This window comes from Anguilla anguilla, chromosome 9 (assembly GCF_013347855.1).
Source record: "Anguilla anguilla isolate fAngAng1 chromosome 9, fAngAng1.pri, whole genome shotgun sequence".
Classification (NCBI taxonomy): Eukaryota; Metazoa; Chordata; class Actinopteri; order Anguilliformes; family Anguillidae; genus Anguilla; species Anguilla anguilla.
This window is the reverse complement of record NC_049209.1, coordinates 40,626,995-40,647,447: the sequence shown is the minus strand read 5'-3', so window position 1 is coordinate 40,647,447 and position 20,453 is coordinate 40,626,995. Positions and strand designations below refer to the sequence as shown.

Here is a 20,453-nt window from a genome sequence, read left to right as displayed (position 1 = left end):
GAGCAGTATTGCAGTTATTTCCTGCTAGCAGGAACATTTTGAGAGGGCGGCAGAAGATCCTCGCCAAGACAGTCTTGAGCACAACATGTACTGAGGTCTTGTTGCCAGACTTAATTCTACAGCCTTTGTTAATAACCTTGGATTAAGGAGAGATGCTCTAACTGAGTTATCAGAACTGTCGCTGAAGTTACAGAGTGATACAATCACTGTTCCTATAGCCCTCTCATTGTTTTGTCAAAAGATGAAGGTCTTGAAGCATGTGCCAAGGGGACAGAGGGCGAGTTTGCAAGAATTGCCTCTGAAGCCACAGAGAATGAGGAGTTCCAGGATGTAACCCTGCAGGTGGATGTCAGCATAAGATATGCAAAAATTTAGGAGAGGCAACATCTCTGAAAAGAAGATTGATGACAATGACAGCTTATAACCTGTCACATGTTGGATCTGCTGCTCATATCTCAGAGTATGATGACATACTGTTTGCATGCAAGACCATCTACCCAAGATCTGTTCGGTGAGACAGAAGTTGCCTCCATGTGTAAAAGGCTGCATCTTCTTGAAAGACCAGCAATCTATGGTTTCAGAGAATACAAAGAAAACAGTGGGAAAGTGGTCACAGAAGAAATGAAAGCCCTTGTAAATACAGTTGAGACAGTTGCTCTGTCTACAGCCGAATGTGAAAGAGGTTTTAGCTCCATGAACACCACCCTTACTCCACTCAGGAGCTCCACTGGGATTGCCAAACTCAGCTGTATCCTTTTCCTGAGCCGCAACGGGCCACCCTTGACTCAGTTTGAACCCCAGAGCTATGTGAGTTGTGTTTGCTGAAAGGAAAAGTAAGTGCAGACCACATAGCCTGCAGAAAAAGAGAAAGAGAGTGAAAATCAGAAAAGAGCCATCTGGTCTCTGTTTTAAAAGGAACTTGAAGTGAAATGAATGGCTAAAAGTGAAATACAATATAAATGGTTTAAAATGAAATTAAAAATGGTTAAATTAATGGTTACAAATGAAATAAAATTGAATGGGTTGAAAATAACTTCATTTTCTAGATCAGGCAAAAAATGCAGTAATCTGTGGCCTTCTGCCAATAATTTTAAATAGCTGTGTCTTTCATCGTTTCCTTCATGACCACTGCTCTGAAATGAATTGAATAGGTTAAGTACCATACTGTCACCTTTCATGTCCTTTTTGATCAATGCTAATAAAGGAAAAGATGAGAGGAGAGGAAACTATTTGAGAGTATAGGGAAGGGTGTGTGTGGGTGTGTACACAATCTGAATACAGTAATGTAAAAAGTTTAGGTGCCTGCCAAATTCCCTATCCCAAATTTCAGTGGGCAGAATGAAGCAGATTCATGCAGACACCATGTCTTAAACGGGGTATGTTCTGTGCCACACATGGTTTACGAATATTATTCATTGTCTTCTAAATGTGCCTGTTCTGACAATTATGAAATTGGTGGGGTGCCATGCCCCATACCTTTACAGCACAGAGAGTTTGGCACTTTTCAGGGTTTCCTACAGAAATAACCACAATGACCACAGACTCTCAGCCCTTTAAAACATGAATTTCTGTACCTTCTGACCTCATGTCATCAGACAGAATTAACAAACAACTTTACACGTTCGCACAATAAAGCCCAAAACCTACGGGGTTTTGTGTTTTTTTTTCCTTCTTTTTCTTTTTCCTGCCTGATTACATCATCACAAATGCTCCAGGCCCACAAACAATACGTCTCCCCATTGGACATTTAGCTACACCAGCCAACCAAAACATCACATACACACGCAAATTGGACATATATATTTTTTACCAAAACAATTGTGGCCACTGCAAGTACTTTGTTGGTGATGCACTGGTAATGCACTTGCCTATGAGAACCTTTGTGGTGTGGGATCGAATCCTACCTAAGGCTCAGGCAAATTCTTTACTCACATTTATTTGCTAACAGATAATTTTCTTTTACTTTAATACTATTGCTTTTGCAACTGTATAATACTTGTGGGAACTCATTTATATATTCCTGAAATCCCTTCTCTATAATTTCACATGACATTACAGAGGATTGTTCGTCTCCCAGTGAGCACAAGACTGAATACAGAAGGTATCTAAACATCTGAAGGGATGGAATTCTTTCACCGAACGTATAGAGTGTATTATGACATACCATCAAGACGTTCGGTTAACCAGCTAGATTTGCTTGCAATAATTTTCCTGCTAGGATATAGCCAGGCCATATGGAAGTAAAAACTGAAATGAATTTGGGTTGAATTGAGCTAACCTAGTCTTTTATGTCAAAAAATGTCAACCTAGATTTCAACTCCTTTAGACATCTACATTCCATCTACATTCAGGCTTGTGCTCACTCGGCTTCCTTCTTTAAAAGCATGAGCAAATGATGGCATCAAATAATGTCCTCTTATTGCAAAGCCGTTCATGGTCATTTAACTAAGTTGGTGTTTATAACTTTATTGCCTTATGCCGATATATCAGACTACACAAATTCAGCCCGATTTCAGCCCAATTTTGTCGTTATCTGATTATGAACATCGGGAATGACGAACGGGCGTCTTTACCCCTTGTAGTGTGACATAATCGAAGAACAGCGATGTGGCGACTGGGTCGCCCCACGACACTCCGACGAAAAGTCTGTCAGAATTCATTGTATTGTCCTGCCTAGTTTGACAACACCTACGACGTGTTCCTTGACGTTGACTAATAGGATGACAGAGTGCTCTCTGGTGCACATAATAAACATGGCGAAGAGAAAAAGGGATGCTGCTGTTGCTGCTGTCAGGTGGACCTCCGAAACAGAGCAAAGGTTCGTTAAGCAGTAGCAACAATACCCCTGCCTTTTTAACGTTTCGTTGAGGGAGTACCATGAACGATTAAAAAAATAAAAATGTTGGCGAGAAATAGCGGAGGCACTTCAGCAACATCTATGGAATGTTCTTGACATGTTAACACATTCGTTACCTCCTTACTCTCCTTGAAGGATAGACAGCCCATACTGTCCTCTTCATGACACCCAGGAACGGGTCCACAATCGTTTTTTCTTTTTTCTTTTCCGAAGACAAGACCGCCAGCATCACACATAGGGCTTCTGTAGCCATGATTGTCAATTTCTTGACCCTCCTCCCCGACGACCTGTGAACTCACGCAAGGTCGTGAAAGACAGCATACGATGATTGGTCAGGGTCATACTTGTAGTGTTGCCACTCTCCCGGCCAAGACACGGCAAGAATTTATGGCACTAAGATTGCCCAATCTGACATGGTGAAAGACAAAAATATTGTGTAGTCTGATCCCGGCATTATGCAATATTGACATTAAAATTATATCAGAAAGTTCAATGCATGCATTTAGCAAAAGTCAGGAACGCGGAGCCATATGCATTTCATGACTGAAGATTTATTGATTTTTATTGAAGTTACAACATCTGACTGCCTCTACTGTTTAACTATTTTTTTACTAGGCTACTGTAGGTAACATTAACTTCAAATGCCACATTTCTAAATTAATTTTAGCTGTTCTCTATCTACTGAGAACTTTGCTTCCCTAATGTCAACTTCTCATAGCTCACAGAGTTGCACGTTTCCCTTTGGAACTTTTTGGACGAGTGACGGACCCAGATTCAAATTCCTCTAGGACTCAAGCGAACCTCTAACTGATTACACTGGCCTGCTGAATTACTAAAAATAAAAAATTTAAACTATTGTTTTTGTAAACACCTCACAGCTAGACCAATGAGGGTTTGTAGCTGGAGGGGAAGGTATCGCGTGTTCTCCCTTGGCTGGTGTGATTCAAAACCGGAGACGTTAGTTATTTTCCTCTGTTCGTAAGAACAGGGCACAATTATACTTAAGAATGCACTGGTTCCGTTGCCACGGGTTAGATATGAAGGCGCTGCTTCATATCCCGCTTAAAGCTGGCCTGAAATGGATCAGTAGCACTCTGGTTACTCTCCGTTCGTAAACGGGGCTATGTTGTCATCAGAGATATATTAGATCTGTCGCCGGACTGTCAATATTCCAATGGGAGCATCAGAATATTCACAAATACGCGGAATAACACACCCGATCTATCCGTGACTACAGCAAGAAAGCGTAACAGTTACTATGTTTTACTCTCGTATTAAATCTGACTCCATTTTATATGAAAATTTAAAATTTGGCTTTAACTATACGTGGAACTTGGGAGTGGTTACACTCGACTCTATCTTGTGCCATTATTCCTCAATATATGCTCCCGGGTTTAGCATTATTGTTAAATCTCAGTTCGGTGAAGAATCCAGAGGGTAGGAGGCTGACCACCATAATACATGCCTTCCATGCCTGGCTTACATGGATAGTGCATAGACAGTTATGAGCCCAGGGCGGTGAAGAATCTATCGGGCTCCTTAAGGCGAATTTGGGGAGAACCAGCGTACTACGCCCATGGGTCCTCTTATGCCAAACAACACCAGAACCGATCCCACCAATCCCTTAACAGGCAGATCGTGGTCACCTATCTAACTTGAAGACCCCACTACAGACGTTTACTGTACTAGACCCCTGATCAGTAGGTCCTAGTCAGAATTGCCCCCCTGAGTATTTAAACGGAATTTCGGCTGAAAAGAAGATAAAATGGATTAGAGTCATGAAGACCACGCAAGTTAAAAATAAGAATTTATTGAACAGGCAGGTAGGTTATTATCTTCAATTTCCAAAATCAATTATAAAGGTTAAAAACAGAAATGCAGAGTAAAAGAGTTCTTACCAGCCTGTTTAGCTACACACAGAACATCGAGTATGCGCAGTGCGGGAAGTCGATTACGATCTTCCATGGCTATCTCTACACAGAACACATAGCCTAGTATGTGCACTGAGGGAAGTCGATTACGATCTTCCTTGTCTGTCTACACACAGCGCACATAGTACGTGCACGGTGGGAAGTCGATTACGATCTTCCTCGATTGCTTTGTCTCCCTTCCTTTTAAGCCAAATCCCGCGTTTGGTCTAGGCGGCATTGCCATAAATTAACCTGTCCGAATCATAAATCTCTAATTCTGGCCCCCACCATTTGGAGGAGGTTGTTAAAACAATTGGTGGGGAAATGGGGAAAAGGAGATGATTACCAGAGAGGACATTCCATTGTGTTAGGTTTTTCCTGAGTTATTGAAACTATGTTTTTTCAAATCCTATTTGGTATGAAACATATTTCATTCAATGGCTTAAATTATTATGAACATGTACATACCAAACATGCCAAGTGGATGTAATATTATGGTGCAGTTGTCATGAAAATACCCTTCTGTTTAACCATTGTACACGCAATCCATGTTATTATTACATAAGGCATAATACAATAATACAATGAACACGTGCATGGTTTGTAAGGTTTTCCAGGATTTGTAACTAAGATATACAGATGGTTTATAGTCCAGATCCAGAAAAGAAATACAAAGTGTAATGTCAGAGGGGTCCATATGTGGGCAGTGTGGTACTGTCCCGTGTAGTGCCCCCACCAGGTGCCGGTCGCTTCACCCTTTACGACCCCAAAACACCCACACCCACAACCACAGACAAAGAGACTAGTTCCCCTTATCTTGGTTGTGTCCAGGTGGTAACATTCCAGAGAGCCAAATGGCCTGCCCATTCAGAGGAAGTCCGAGTGACTTATTGTTTTACCACAAGGCTCTCGGGTCCTTTGAAGTACACGCTGCGTCCCAGCATGCTGGCTCGTTCAAATGTCAGCCTTTTCTGGGTCCCAGTTTAATTTCCCTCTTACATTTTTGTATCTGAAAAATCTTTGTGGGAAACTGATTTATATTTCTCTAATCCAGATAAAATACACCCACACTTCTGCTTTCAAAATTTTTTTCACTGACCTTAATGTTACCTACCTTGTTAACGGCATGACAGATTGAGTGTATAATGTTAGTGCAGACTCCTCCAAAATTAAGCAGCATCTGCGTTGCGATTCGGGCCAGTAAGTATCGTTACCGGTCGTACAGAAACTACCACAAGATAACGATACGTGTACCATGAGATTCTGTAAGTTTGGAAAGTGTGCCACGGAAGGAAAAAGGTTGGGAAACGCTGGCCTATATTACTGTTACTTGAAACAATTTAGGAAAAAATGGGTAGCATTGCTATGTAATACAGTTCATAATTTATGTGAGGTAACATAGCCAATATTTTTTCATGTAACTCAATTTTGATATCAATACTTGCCAGGCCTAGACATGAATGAATGACTTATAGACAGTTTTGTAGGCTATGTGTGAGTAACTGGCCATTTTTGTACGTTGAAAACGTGTTTTTCCATCAGATATAAAAAAACAGCACATTTCTTCTCTTTGTTCTTTCAAAGTGTGCCAGAATAATTTTCATAATTTTCTCCTGGGGGAGGATGCCCCAAGACCCCCTATAACTATAGAGTCCTCCAAATTAATATACGGTATTTCCAGCACTGAGTGTGATTAATTACAAACACTTATATAAAATACGGTAACAGGTTGACAAATTAAAAACTGTGGTAAATCAAAAGGCTCACATAGTCACTAAATCTGTTTGGCTGACAAAGAAAATGTTAACAAACCAAACCTGCATTGTGTATATATGCAAAATATGATAAGGGTCATCGCAACCGGCTCACCTTTACAGGTATTCACCCCTGCGCCATCTGTGAGCCAGTGGCATCGCTCTCTCCTTCTTTCCCTCCCTCAAGGCACCCTCCTCCAAACTGGGGCTTAGTTGAGTGGCTTCTGCAGGTTTTCAAATGGGCACCCTCCTTCCTCAATGTTTCGTCGATTTAAGCCCATGACATCTCGGGGGGACTCGACGGTAGAACCATCGTCCTGGTATTACCCCCGCTGTCCACCACTCAACTCTATGATGTTGTTAGCCCGTCACCAGGTTGGCTCTGCCACCGCTCATTCCGCTTTATCCAGATCCACCGGGATGCTGCCTCTGCCTGCTTGGTGATGTTGGCTATCAGCCGCTTCCTAACCGGGCCTTCAATCCCAAGCAGTCCAAGAGCTCTCCAGAGCGACTGCCCTACGAAGCCCCTGCAGCCGACTTCCACCGGCAGGTTCCAGGCCTTCCATCCATTCCGTTGGCTCTCGAAGATGAGGGCCTGATATTTCTTTAGCTTGCGCTCATGTACCTCCTCCATCCTCTCTTCCCAGGGTACTGAAAGCTTGATAAGAACCACCTGCTTGGCACCTTTAGACCAGAGGAGAATATCGGGTCTGAGGCTAGTGTGGGTTATCTCCTCTGGGAATTTGAGCTGCTTCTTAAGGTCCGCCCGCATCTCCCAGTCGCTTCCCGTGGCCAGGACCTCTTTGCTCCTCATCTCTGCTGCTGCGCTGTCCCCTGACCGGAGAAAGTGGATGAAACGAGGGTCATTAGAAAGTTGTTTTGGCTTCTTTCTTGCCTGCTCCACATCAGCAGTCAACTGTGTTAGAATCTGGTCCTGTCGCCACCGGAATTTCCCATCTGCCAGACTTGACCAACACGAGGAGAGGACATGCTCAAGGTTGGCTGGCCTTCCACAGAGCATGCAGCTGGGGCTCTCTGCTAACCCCCATATGTGGAGGTTTAATGGAGTAGACAGGACATCATATACGGAACACAACAGAAACTTGATCCGGTGTCCTTCCATGCTCCAGATGTCCTGCCAAGTCAGTGCCCTCTCTCGCACGCTCTCCCACCTCAGCTACCTGCCCTGCTTGTTCATGGCTACAGCCTCTCTGCCTTGCGGACCTCCCTCTGCACCATGCCACGCCGCTCCTTCGGGTTAGCCTTATTCCAGCTTGCCCTGGTGGAGCAACCCAGAACTAGCCTGCCCTGGGCTACTGACTCGATGATGTCGGCATGATGCAGGCGATCCTCTGCCTCCCTCAGTGCTCTGCTGGCTGACCACTTGCGACCTGTTCTGACCTCAATGTCTACCTGGCGTACTCTTGCATCTCTCCTGTCTCGCAACATCATGGCCCGGCGTGTTTTTGTTGCCTTGTACTCCTCAATGATGGATGTTACTGGCAGCTGAAGCTTTCTGCCTGTGCTGTGCAGGCTAATGGAGTAGAAGCTTCTCGGGATGCTCAGCCATCTCCTCAGGTAGGTGTTCATCTTTCTCTCCAACCCCTCAACAGTGGAGACGGGTACCTCGTAAACGAGCAGTGGCCAGAGCAGTCTGGGAAGCACCCCGTGTTGGTATCCCCAGGCCTTATACTTACCGGGTAGACCGCTCTTCTCCAGAGATGTCATCCAGGTTTCAGCTTGAATGAGCATCTCCTTCACACTCTGCTTGTCGCTGAGGTCCGCCCTGTACCACTTCCCCAAGCTCTCTTGGACCGTTGGGATGATGTCCTCTCTAATCTTAAAGCAAAACCGATCCTGGACACGCCCCCTCCTCAGTACCAAGCTTCTGGATTTTGCACGTTTGAACTCCATCCTTGCCCAATCGGTGAGCTCAACTAAGTCCTCCAAAATCCACCTCCCATAAGGTACTGATTTCGCTGTGATGGTGAGGTCGTCCATGAATGCCCTGATGGGCGCCTGTTGGATGCTGCTTGCCAGTACTGCACCCCGACGTAACTTCTCTGCTGACTTGACGAGAAGGTTCATCGCTCCGGAAAACAAAATCACTGAGATTGTGCACCCAGGGACAATGCCCACCTCCAGTCTCTGCCAGTCAGTGGTGAAGTTCCCGCAGGTGAAACACATGTTGAACTTGTCGAAGTAGCACTGCAAGAGCTTCTGGAATCGCTCCGGGACATGGTAGGTCTTCAGTGTTAATTCCACTAGCTTGTGGGGTATCGTTCCATGGGCATTGGTTAGATCAAGCTGCAGTACTGTCCGTGGTTCCTCTTCGCATCCTCAATGATCTTAGAGATTACACTGGTGTGCTCAAGAAAGCAAGGTACCCCCGGAATTCTACCTTTCTGAACTGAAGTGTCCATATACTCGTTGTCCAACATGAAAGTGGTCAGCCTCCTTGCCAGAATCCCAAAGAAGATTTTGCCTTCCACATTGAGGAGTGAGATGGTACGGAATTGTTTGATCTCTGTGGATTTTCTTCCTTAGGGATGAAGCATCCCTCAGCAACCAACTAACCGTCAGCAAGGAAGTTCTTCCTCCATGCCACCCTCAGTAACTTCCAGAGTCGTCTCCTGAGCCTTTTGCAATACTTGTACACCTTGTAAGGAATGCCATTTGGCCCTGTGGCTGATTTTCCTCTGGCCTTCTTGAGAAAGTTGTTGACTTCTTGCCAGCTTGGTTCCTCTACTCCGAAGGAGATAGTTGGTTCAGCTGGTTTGATGAGTTTCTCCATCTCCTCCAAGCTGTCCTCCCTTCTGGGGTCACTTTGGACTTGACGAAGGTGCTCCTCCACCTCCTCCTTTATTGCTTTCAACTCTGATCTTTTGTCGCACTGAAGTTTTGACAGATATTTGAATGGGTTCTTGGTGAAGTCCACCCTTTCCTTCATCCGTCGCTTCCTGTCCCTGCGGTGGCACTCAGCTTGGCGCAAGATCTTAATACGTTCCCTCAGGTTGTCTCGGATTTCGGTGAGTGCTGGTTTCTCATCCTCTGTTGCTTCACAAAAAGCCTTCTTCAGCCTCCGCAGATCACCTCTTAGGATTGCTATCTCTTTCAGGTGTCTGTTTTCCTTTGGCTGGGTGTTTGATCTGGCTTTCATCTCCTTCTTTCCAAAGCGATCAGCCCCTATGCTCCAGGTGATTGAAGACATGGCCCTGAGCATCTTCCCCACATCTCCTGCAATCGCTGCTTCCAGCACCTGGTCCACGTCGTGATCAAACATCTCCCATTCCTTCTTTGCTGCTGCGGCAGGCCAGTTCACTGGCTCTTTCCGGGCATCTCCTGCAAAGGTGTTCTGCACAGGTCGTCTTGTGTCCCGAGTGTCTTCATGCTCCCTCTGGTGCCTTGTCTCCTTTGATTCATCAGCGATGCTGTTCCTGCCCCCCTCTTTGTCACGTGCCTGGAGATTCTGGGGACTGTGGTTTGACTCCTGCCCCGGCCTCTCCTCCGTCTCACCAGGTTGCCCTGTGCGTTGCACATTACTGTGAAAATCTATGAAAGAAATTAAGCATATTTGTGTTCAACAACCTTTTTATGTAATTGTTTGCTATAGCACAGTGTGAACATGGGATTTCTATTCTTCATGGCATGCATTGTTATTTCTGACATAATGTGGCTTAAGAGGGTAAATATCCCTCTGAACATGAAAAGTGCCTACTTTATAAAAAATGTTTTTGCATGTCCCCAGGACCGAGGTTGGGAGCCACAGCCATCTAATTTTGACAGTTGTTCGGCTGATATTGCCTGTCATGGTAGGCTACACTAGTGTGATTATTGATTAAGTTAAATTAAAATGAAAAGGACAAAAAATGTTCCCAGGCAAAAAAGATGGGTCTTGAGTTGATGTTTAAAAATCTCTACCCTTTCAGCTGCCCTTAGAGCAGTTAGGAGACTATTCCAGAGGTGGACATATGAGCTGAATACAGCCGCACCATAGGTTTTAGTCCTGGATTTTGGAATAATTAAAAGAAGGGAGTGAGAGGATTAGAGGACTCTGCTATGAATATATCTAGGAAGCAGGTCAGTTATATATTCAGGCACAAGTTCATGGACAGATTTAAAAACTAATAAAAGTCAGTTAAATTAAATCTTAAAATCAGTTTAATTAAAGTAACAGGTTATCAGTGGAAGGATACCACCTTTAAAAAAGGCGTAGTTTGGGTTCTCTTCCTGGTTTTAGTTAAGACTCTAGCAGCAGCATTCTGCTCATAAATGCTCATTCTGCAGCATTTATAATTGACCTTATTAGGAAGCCCAGAGAATAGTGCTTTACAGTAGTCAAGCCTGCTCATAGTAAAAGCGTGCATCTGTTTCTCTGTTTCACCTTGAGTGAGAACAGGTCTGACTTTAGCAATGTTTCTCAAATGATAGAAAGCAGTTTTCGTCACATTCTGGATATGTGGCTCAAAACTCAGATTAGAGGTCTGTACTGGGGCGGGATTCCTGTGGGTCCCATGAGACTCTCAGGTGGTCAGTAAATAATCAGCAGGTCCCAGTATCCCCAAATGTAGTATTTAATTCATATAAAAATGGAAATACTAGGTTTTGACCATCTAAAATAGTGTAGTTGTTAAATGATATTCATTCATGGTTTCCCCAGAATGGTGCATTCTTGTGCTTACTTTTCAGCCAGTGAATAAAAAGTGTGCAAGACTCAAATGGTTAAATAGCCTGTCAGTTACATTTCACTTGCCTTATTTTAATCTAATTCATTAGTTGCCATGTCTGAAATTATTAGGCTACCTCAGGCATGGAAATTGCACTAAAGCGAGTTGAGAGTAGTGTCACCAAAAATTCAAAGGGGAAATATTTTCCTATCCTTGTTGATGGTGCTGGAAAGGAGCTTCTATTTATTAGCTGTGACAAATGATCAAAACTGGCCATACGTCACTAGGCATATCAGGAATCAGATGTCTTGTAGGCCATGAAATATTATGAATGGTCAAGCAGAACTATATTTCAAATGGCCAAACCTGTTGAGAGAAGAAAGAAGGCAGAGTCAACCTTAAAAAATAAGTTGTATAGCAGGCTAGTATAAATGTTTAAATTATAAAGCACAGATGTCACACTCCAGTCTTGGAGGACCATAGTGTCTGCTGGTTTTCAAGGTGTCTTTGGCACTAGTGGCACTTTTTTCTTGAGGTCTTAATTAGCAGAAGATTGAAATGAAACGACCAAAACCCACAGACACTGCAGCCCCCTTAGAATTCAGTTTGACACGCCTATTATTAATAATAGGCTAAGAACGTAATGATTTGTTGCCGTCACCTGCCGTGTGACACCCCTGGGATGGTGATGTGGTGGTTTGAGGTTTGCACCCATTTTGCTACAAGGAGAGAGATTGCACCCACACAACACAAAAACAAATAAACTCCATCCCACCTTTGCCCTCCCCCCTTTCCTGGGCAAAAATAATAAACTAACACAACAAAATAAAACAACAGACAAAAGAAAGCAAAACCCAGTGACAGCTTTTCAGATTATTTTCTGCTAGTCTGTTCAGCACCCTTTCTCCCTCGGTGTGGTGATTCCCCAGTCACAGACACCAACTGTAGAAAGAAGCACACTTTTAAAATCCTGGACTGGTTCATAATCCAATCCAGGTGTGTGTGGGTAATTAATGGCATAATACGCAGGATTTTTTAGCTTTGCTGTGATCTTGTGTTTAGAATCAAAGTATCCTCCTTTGTCCTCAACCTCGCCCATTCTCCCCGAGTACCCCACTTAACGTAGATAGCTAGGTAGCTGGAGGTAATGTTAGTTACATGAAATGAATGACCGTAAGCAACAGTAAGAAGGCAGATTTGATCAATTTATTCCATTCTGATGAACGTATAGTTTAATTAATTCACTTATTTTTAACATATTAGTGGTTTTATCGTTGGGACTTTCAGTTTGAAAATTTCAGACCCTCACAAAAGTTCTTATTGTCACTTCAGACTGTAAGTAAAGTTAATACAGGTTCAACAGACAACAAGCCAACTCTGCATCACTTTTCATCCCCTTGGCAAAATTCGGCTAATGCCACCAAGAAAAACCAATTCCATGGTTAACTCTAGTCCCTGAACAAGCCCTGCCAGATTGTCTTTTTGATTCACTGTATCTGGTCAGCCAGCAAGAAACACTCTGCTCAAATCTGATCACAATCTACAGCCTCATATTTGCGTACATCATATCATATTCGTGAGCATATTGTATTGGGGGCTGGCTAATACCTGTTACTATATGGGCATTGTTTTCATTCCTTGGGCACTGTTAGTGTAGTGTGACCTGCTTCAGTAGAATTCATAACCTTCACAATGAAATTGAGTTCTGTGCTATTCTCTAATGTGGGCTTTATAGACTTTATAATAGAGGTTGGAGCATTTCTGCAGGTATTTGCGTCCATTCAGCCGGAACAGCATTAGTGAAGTCGGGCACTGGGTTATTAGGACTAGCTCACAGTTGGCTTTCCAATGGATCTTGGATGGGGTTCAGGTAAGGGCTCTGTGCTGGCTAGTCAATTCCTTCCACACCATTCTCGACAAAACCTTTTCTATATGACCTCACTGTGTGCCCGGGGACATTGTCATGCTGAAACAGGAAAGGGCCTTCCCCAAACTGCTGGGGAAGCACAGAATTATCTAGAATGTGATTGTATGCAGTAGCATTAAGATACTTTTGGTTAAATAGTATATATATATATATATATATATATATATATATATATATGTATATATAGTGAGCTGCTTAATATTTGGGACAAAGACATTTTTTCTCAATTTTAGATTTTTAATCAAGTAATTGGTTAAATCAACATGTGGTTAAAGTGCAGATTCTCAGTTTTTATTGAAGGGTATTTCCCGACATATTGGCATTACCGTGTACAAATCATACCAGTTTTTATATATAGTCCCCCATTGCAGGGCACCATAATATTTGGACATCACCTTCACTAAAAAAAAATTTCTAGAAAAATATTGCAGTAAAATAATGCTTTTGTGCAATGAATTATATTTTACTTCTGTTATTTTGGCTTCTGTAGACAGACAGTAGCTAATGAGACAAAATGACATTAACAAAAAAAAGTGGAGCTACAAGATCAACATAAGAAAGAACTGATGCAATTCTGCATATATGTCTAGACACAAGAATACTGTGACTTAATATAACCCGCAGATGTGCGATTCCATTTGTAACAAATTGACAGTTATTGTCATTTCAATATAAAAGTATTCATTTTCTCTGTGTATTTTGCTGTGTACAGATTAATACTTAAAAGTCATACAAATAAAGGCATATGTTCTTCAAAGAAATACCCTCAAAATTCAAACCCTGGGATGAAAAATGACCCTTCAGAGAAAAAAGAGAAAAAGAATGATGAGATATAGATGCAAAGGACTTGGGGGAGTGATTGGGGGAGTTATGTCATTGTATTTGATATGGCACACTAAATTGAATAACTGTAGCGGTAGCAATAAACTGCTTCTTCCTTTGAGCCAGCTAATCTTTCCATGCATAATATTTAACATTCTGTAAGAAAATGAAATCCCATATGATTTTGCAGTAAGTAAGAACTATGTACCCCAAACTCATCACAACCAGTACAATCTATTACGTACAAGATATATGCTGTTTAGTAAGCCTCTTGTAATCTTCTTCTTTAAGAACCCAATGAAATGGAAGTATGAGTCTGGCAGTCATGCATATACTGTGTAATGCCAACTGATGTGCACTAGATACTTACAGCCAAGCATTTTCATTGAGTCTCATTTTATCATAATTATTGATTAGTTCCGAGGGAGTATATTAGATATCTGATCATCTTAAATAAATAAATAAATAATAAAAACAAGAACAATCCATGTATTTTAGGAAGAAAAAGGTACTTACATTCCAACCCACCTTCAGCACAGCTATGTGCTGGCAGTTCTGAGCACTCCCGCTGTTTTTGACTGGCTCATTATGGGTTATGATGGGTTGAATTTGTTTGTGCATGTGAGGCCATAGGTGCACTTTCCCATCAGCAACAGCTATCAATATTACTCTGATGCCACAAAAAATCAATGAGGGCAAAGACGTCTCTGAACAATGAATTACAGAAAAGCCTTTTGAATTCTATTGACTGTGTGGATGATTGCCCCACCTTTGTGTGTGAATCCCGTTGGGTGAGTTCCTGTCAGAGACGAAGCGAGGACTGACACCGGGGTTGTGGTGTCAAGCCAAACACAGACTCTTGTCAGATGCCGAATAAGATCTCTGAGATCAAAAAATGCAGCGCAGTATGGCCAGCAGCTGGGCCCTTCCACCTCCAACCTTGACTTATTTCCTATTTATACATTAGTTATGACTGTATCAAGCCAAGCTACTTTACGAAGATACTGGATTATACTTTCAAAAGTCATCTGCAATTTCTTGCGGTAATTCATTCAAGCAGATGCTGCCAGCTGGCTCCATCTGCTTATTTTGTCGTACATGGCGACAGTCGCTAAGGAGGGCGGGACTTGTGGAGATTTTGCTAATGGTCAATTGTTTTTTATTTATACAGCAAAGTGGCAATCCTAAATGAAGAACTTTGATCATACTGTAAAATTTCAGATAAGAATAACCATAATCTACACACTGAAAGGGTTATTTCACATTTTTAGAACCAGGTCTGCTGAGCTACTCACCACAAACTATGTGATACATTTTGGGGCTCAAGCTCTCCCAACTTGTGTATGCACAGCTCACTCTCTGTTTGCTGTTAGCTTTGTTAGCCAAATAACATTGATATTGAACAATGGCTGCCTGAACTTTATGATCAATAAATGACACCAATGTCAGACCAATATCTGTGTTTATAGAACACAGTGTATTTTTTCCCTCCTTTTTGGCTCTTCTTATCTGTGTAAAAAATGCAGAATCCTACACGACCTCTGAGTCTCATTAACCTCTTGACCATAAGCACACAATTGGGCATGTGTATAAAATTAAACAGAAAAGACTGAGTCAGTAATCTTCAGTTAAAAAAATCGCTAAACAATGTAGGCCTGTAAACTGTATGGCACACACTGTGCCTTAGTTGCTAAAAAGTTACCTAACCCTAACCCTCCATCAAAACTCTGTCTGCCCCCAAATCACAGCAGTATAGATCTGGGACTGACAAAGATCCTTTACAGAGCCTGGCCCTCAAATAGCAAGCACGAGGTAAAAAAAACCCTCAAATGGTGGTGAGAAAAAATTCCCTGATGGGAATAAATCTTGGGAGGAACCCAACTATGGAGGGGGGAGCCCATCCTCCACTGGCCAGCCAGGTGTAAAGTAGCGGTAGAATGGATGTAACAGAAACATAATGAGGGATCTATCACAGCAAATAAAATTGGTTGAGCAGATTGCAGTTGAGGCTATAAACTGTATAAATGGATGCAATGTAAATGCTCTGTAAAAAGTAGTGTAAGTCTCTCTGGGTGAGAGTGTCCGCTAAATGCCTGTAATGTAAGGTTGGAGCAGTCTGTGAACTCAGGGCAGGGGCAGGCCAGGAGCCCCGTGGAAAAAGAAAGAGAAAAGTTAGGCACTATAAAGATAGTCAACATAAGTAAATGTAGCAACTGTTCCAAAAAAACTAGAATAAACACTTGGATATAAGCTCCAGCTACAATACAATCCTTGGCCACCAGTGTATAACCTGTGATGGCTAAGGCAGCCACTACTGTGAGCCCTCCCACTGGAGACCCAACCTGGGGTTCTAACCCTGCTGAGCTAACTCAGACCACACATTCATAAACTAGGTTAAACTACTTTTCTCCCTCTGTGCCATAGCTCAGATCAGTGCCCTCGGCTAGGCTGATAAGCAGACATCTGGTCCTGCTGGATTGAGGGGCAGTGCTGCTAGTATACCCCAGCCTGCTCAGCAGTCCAGACATCCACAACTAACATGATAAATTCCCTGATTTAACTTGACCATTTATCAGGATATAGGATCATAGGAAACGCTAAATATAGGGTTGACTAAAGAGGTATGTTTTGAGCCTACACTTAAAGACAGAAAGTGTGTCTGAAGCTCGAACATGCATTAGGAGATTGTTCCATAAGACAAGAGCACTGTAAGAGAAGGCTCTATCACCCATTGTAATTGTACATATACTTGAATTTTCAAATAAGCAGCATCTTGAGAACAAAGGAAACTTGGAGAAGAATAAGGAATAAGTAGCTCACTAAGATATTAGCTCACTAAGATATTCTGGAGCCAAACTATTTAAAGCTTCATAAGTTAACAGCAGAATCTTAAAGTCAGGCAGTTAGTGAATAGATTTAAGCCCTGGACTAGTATGTTCCAATTTCTTCGTTCTAGTAAGAACCCTGTACAACCTGCAGATGTTTCAGGGCCGAATTGGTGCAACCAAAAAATGCAATATTACAGCAATTAAGACGAGAGGACACAAATGCATAAACCATTTTTCCAGTGTTTTGGATGAACAACATCTTCCTTAATTTTGATAAGTTCTTCAAGTGGAAGAAGGCAACTCTTATGATTATTAATGATGGGCTTGAAAGGAGAGATCTGAATCAATAGTTATGCCAAGGTTTTTAACCATTGCTTTGGCAGAGATAGAGAAGCCATCTATATATTTTTTTTTAAACTGTATGAATTCATCTTTAAGAGATTTGGGACTACTTATCAGAATTCAACCTGAGGAAATTTTGGGTCATCCAAACTTTTACATCTTTGAGACAGACCTCTAATTTGACTAGCTGATCAGCTTCACTTGGTTTAAAAAAATATGTAACGTTGTGCATCATCTGCATAGCATTTGTTAATGCCATGGCTGCTTATGATGTCCCCAAAGAGGTGCATGTACAGAGAAAACAGCAAATCCTTGAGGTACTCCAAAGTTTACCCTGGAATACTCAGGGGACTATTTGTTAACCCTAACAGACACAGTCTGAGATCTTTCAGATAGATTTAAACTACATAAGGGCTTGCTCAGTGACGCAAACGGGTTTCCTGGTTTTCCAATAGCTCCTTCAGTAGCTAGGTATGGGGTCAAGAGTAAAGATGGATGATGTGCAAGAAGAAACTGATTTGATTAGTTTGCTCAGATTATGGGAATAAAAGATTCAAGTTGTTCTGCATGTCTAGGAGGCAGTTCTGTGATATCAATAAAGCGGGCTAGTGTGGAGGCTGACAAAGTCAAGAAATCAGGTTTAGTTGCTATGTGATTATTAGTTAGATTAGCAACTATTTTGAGTAGAAACAGGATTATTCCATTTTTCTTTTATAAGCTTTGATAAGTAAGTGGACCTTGCACTGGAGAGAGAATGCTTATGTAATGGGGATGTGAGTATTTGTGAATTACAGTTAATCGGGTCATTTGGAGCAGAGCTTTTACTGTAGTGGAGCATTTTAGGAGTGGATGGAAGCTTAATTATATTATGTTGGTAACTGGTGTTGCTGTCATTTATTAACAGTTATCTCCGGTTAGGGTGTGTTGCATTTACCAACTACAGTAGTTTATTGATAATGGATGTTTGCCTTACGGATGGTTGTCTTTTTAACCAATCAGTGTTTAATCCGTAGCGAAACCTGTCTTTTAAATTGCCAATTTGGTTGTGTTAATGAAGGCATTTTCTCACCGGTGAAGTCTGTGAGGACACATGAGATATCACTTGTAATTGTGTGGTATATATATATATATATATATATATATATATATAATACAACTGCAATAACTATTTCTGTAGGGATATTAGGGGCTGCTGTTATTTATGTGCTTTAAGGAACAGTCCTCATACACTGGCACTAGTAAATACATGTTAATTGATAGCTTCTGTGTGGTATAAGGCTTGAGGGAGTGAGTGCACCACCTTGTATTTTAAACTGTGTCAGGTAAGCGATACAATGTATAAAATTCTAATGACATTTAAAATTGTGTACAGATAAGAGGTCTCCACATGTATTTGTCAAAGAAAATAACAATATTAATAAGGTGAAAATTAAAAATCCCCACTCAGCTACTAAGAATGGAACTGAATGACGAGATAATAAAAAACATTAAAGTGAAGTAATAAATAAAAGGACATCATAATCTCTTTTTCACTGTGCATGGGTGTTGCTTCTCAAATGAATTTCACATATTTGTTTTTACTACAACTGGATTTGCTGTATATAACACAGAGAAAGATGTCCATAGAAAACAAATTATGACCATGAGGTTATAGGATTTACAATATTTAAAAGCAATCAAGCCTTATGGAGTGGATAGACTAACCAATCTTTATGTGCAGCTTGTTGACAACTAACAAAAAACAACATGGCTAACTGGGGGATTGTAATCTGGTCTGGTTATAACACTCATTTGTAATACTGGTCTCTTATATTCACTTTGCTGTATTCTTTATTATTTTCTGAATATTTGTGTTTCAATGTGAGTACCATCACTGTTTACCCACTGTATTATGCCATCTTTATTCTGGTTAGCTAGCTGGCTAAATGGATTGCTGGACGTTGGGGTGTGAGGGAGTGAAGCCATATTTGAATTCAAAATATATCACTAAGTGTGGCACATTTAAGAAGAAGAAGATATACTTTATTGAACCTCATGGGGTAATTTGTTCTCTGCATTTGACCCATCCTAGTTACTTAGGACCAGTGGGCAGCTGCCTCTCTGTGTTCCGCCCGGGGACCAACTCCAGTTCTGAGGCCAGTGCCTTTGGTCTAGGGCACCTGCAGGAGTGCACCTAACATGCATGTCTTTGAGTATGGGAGGAAACCGGAGTACCCGGAGAAACCCACGCGAACACAGGGAGAACATGCAAACTCCGCACAGAAAGGCCCCAAGCCGAGATTCGAACCAACGACCTTCTTGCTGCGAGGCGACAGTGCTAACCACTATGTCACCGTGTCCACCAATTTTGGAAACGTCATCTTCAAATGTCTTTCTTTTTTAATCCTATAATGTTTATTGCTTCCTTTTCCCATCTTCTTAACATTTGTTTTCTCAGTCTGCCTGGCACAGACCTGTCATTCATCATTAGGTAGCCAATCATAATCTAAAAAACTTGTGCCTTTCATTACATTTGACAATTGTGCCCTGACTGCATAATTTGGGCTCATTGTGTTCTTTTCATTTAAAATACAAATAATGGAAAGAAATTAAAAAATTACTGAACACATTTAATAATTAAGGAATCATGATGTTACCATGACATGTAGAATTTAACTACAATGCTTTGCTTGAATTAATAATGTAATATCAAATAAATATCATAAATGATAGAGGGGGAATTTTAAAACTAAGGTAAAATTGGGATTTAATTACAACAATGTGTTGAAAGTAACTTGTAAAGAAATGAAACCATGGCTATTTTATTTTGTTTGAAATGTAAACATGATTAAACAGATCACAGTTAGGTTAACACAAATAAGAAGTGAGGTTTAAAACTTGCTTGTCTATCTAACATGAACGAATGAATGAATGAATGAATGAATGAATGAATAAAAAAAACTAAAAAATGGGCAGTCTGGCTCAACAGATAAAATATGAAGTGAGAAACCTGGGTGTTATTTTAGATGCAACCACTATTAGAAATCACAATAAATAGACAATGTGACCAAGACTGCATTTTTTCACCTTAAAAACATTGCCAAAGTAAGACATTTTTGATACATGCTTTTATTTCTAGCCATTTGGACTGCTGTAATACACCTTTTTACCAGTCTGCCCAAGAACTCTATTGATAAACTGCCACTGCAATTTCAACAAAAACCCAGAAAAGAGAACAAAAGCCGCTTTTCCTCCACATGGTACCGGCTCAACTCGACTCAACTCTACTTGCTTTTGGTACCAGGTAGGCGTCTTCCACTGCAGATAGTACCCCCCGTCAATGTAGTTGGTTGTTATTAGCGACGCT

The 20,453-nt window shown here is 41.5% G+C and overlaps 1 pseudogene; it reads right to left on the bottom strand.

Moving 5' to 3' along the window:
* Positions 1–6,870: 6,870 nt before the first annotated feature.
* Positions 6,871–20,453, bottom strand: part of LOC118236561 — a 79,361-nt pseudogene continuing 65,778 nt past the window's right edge.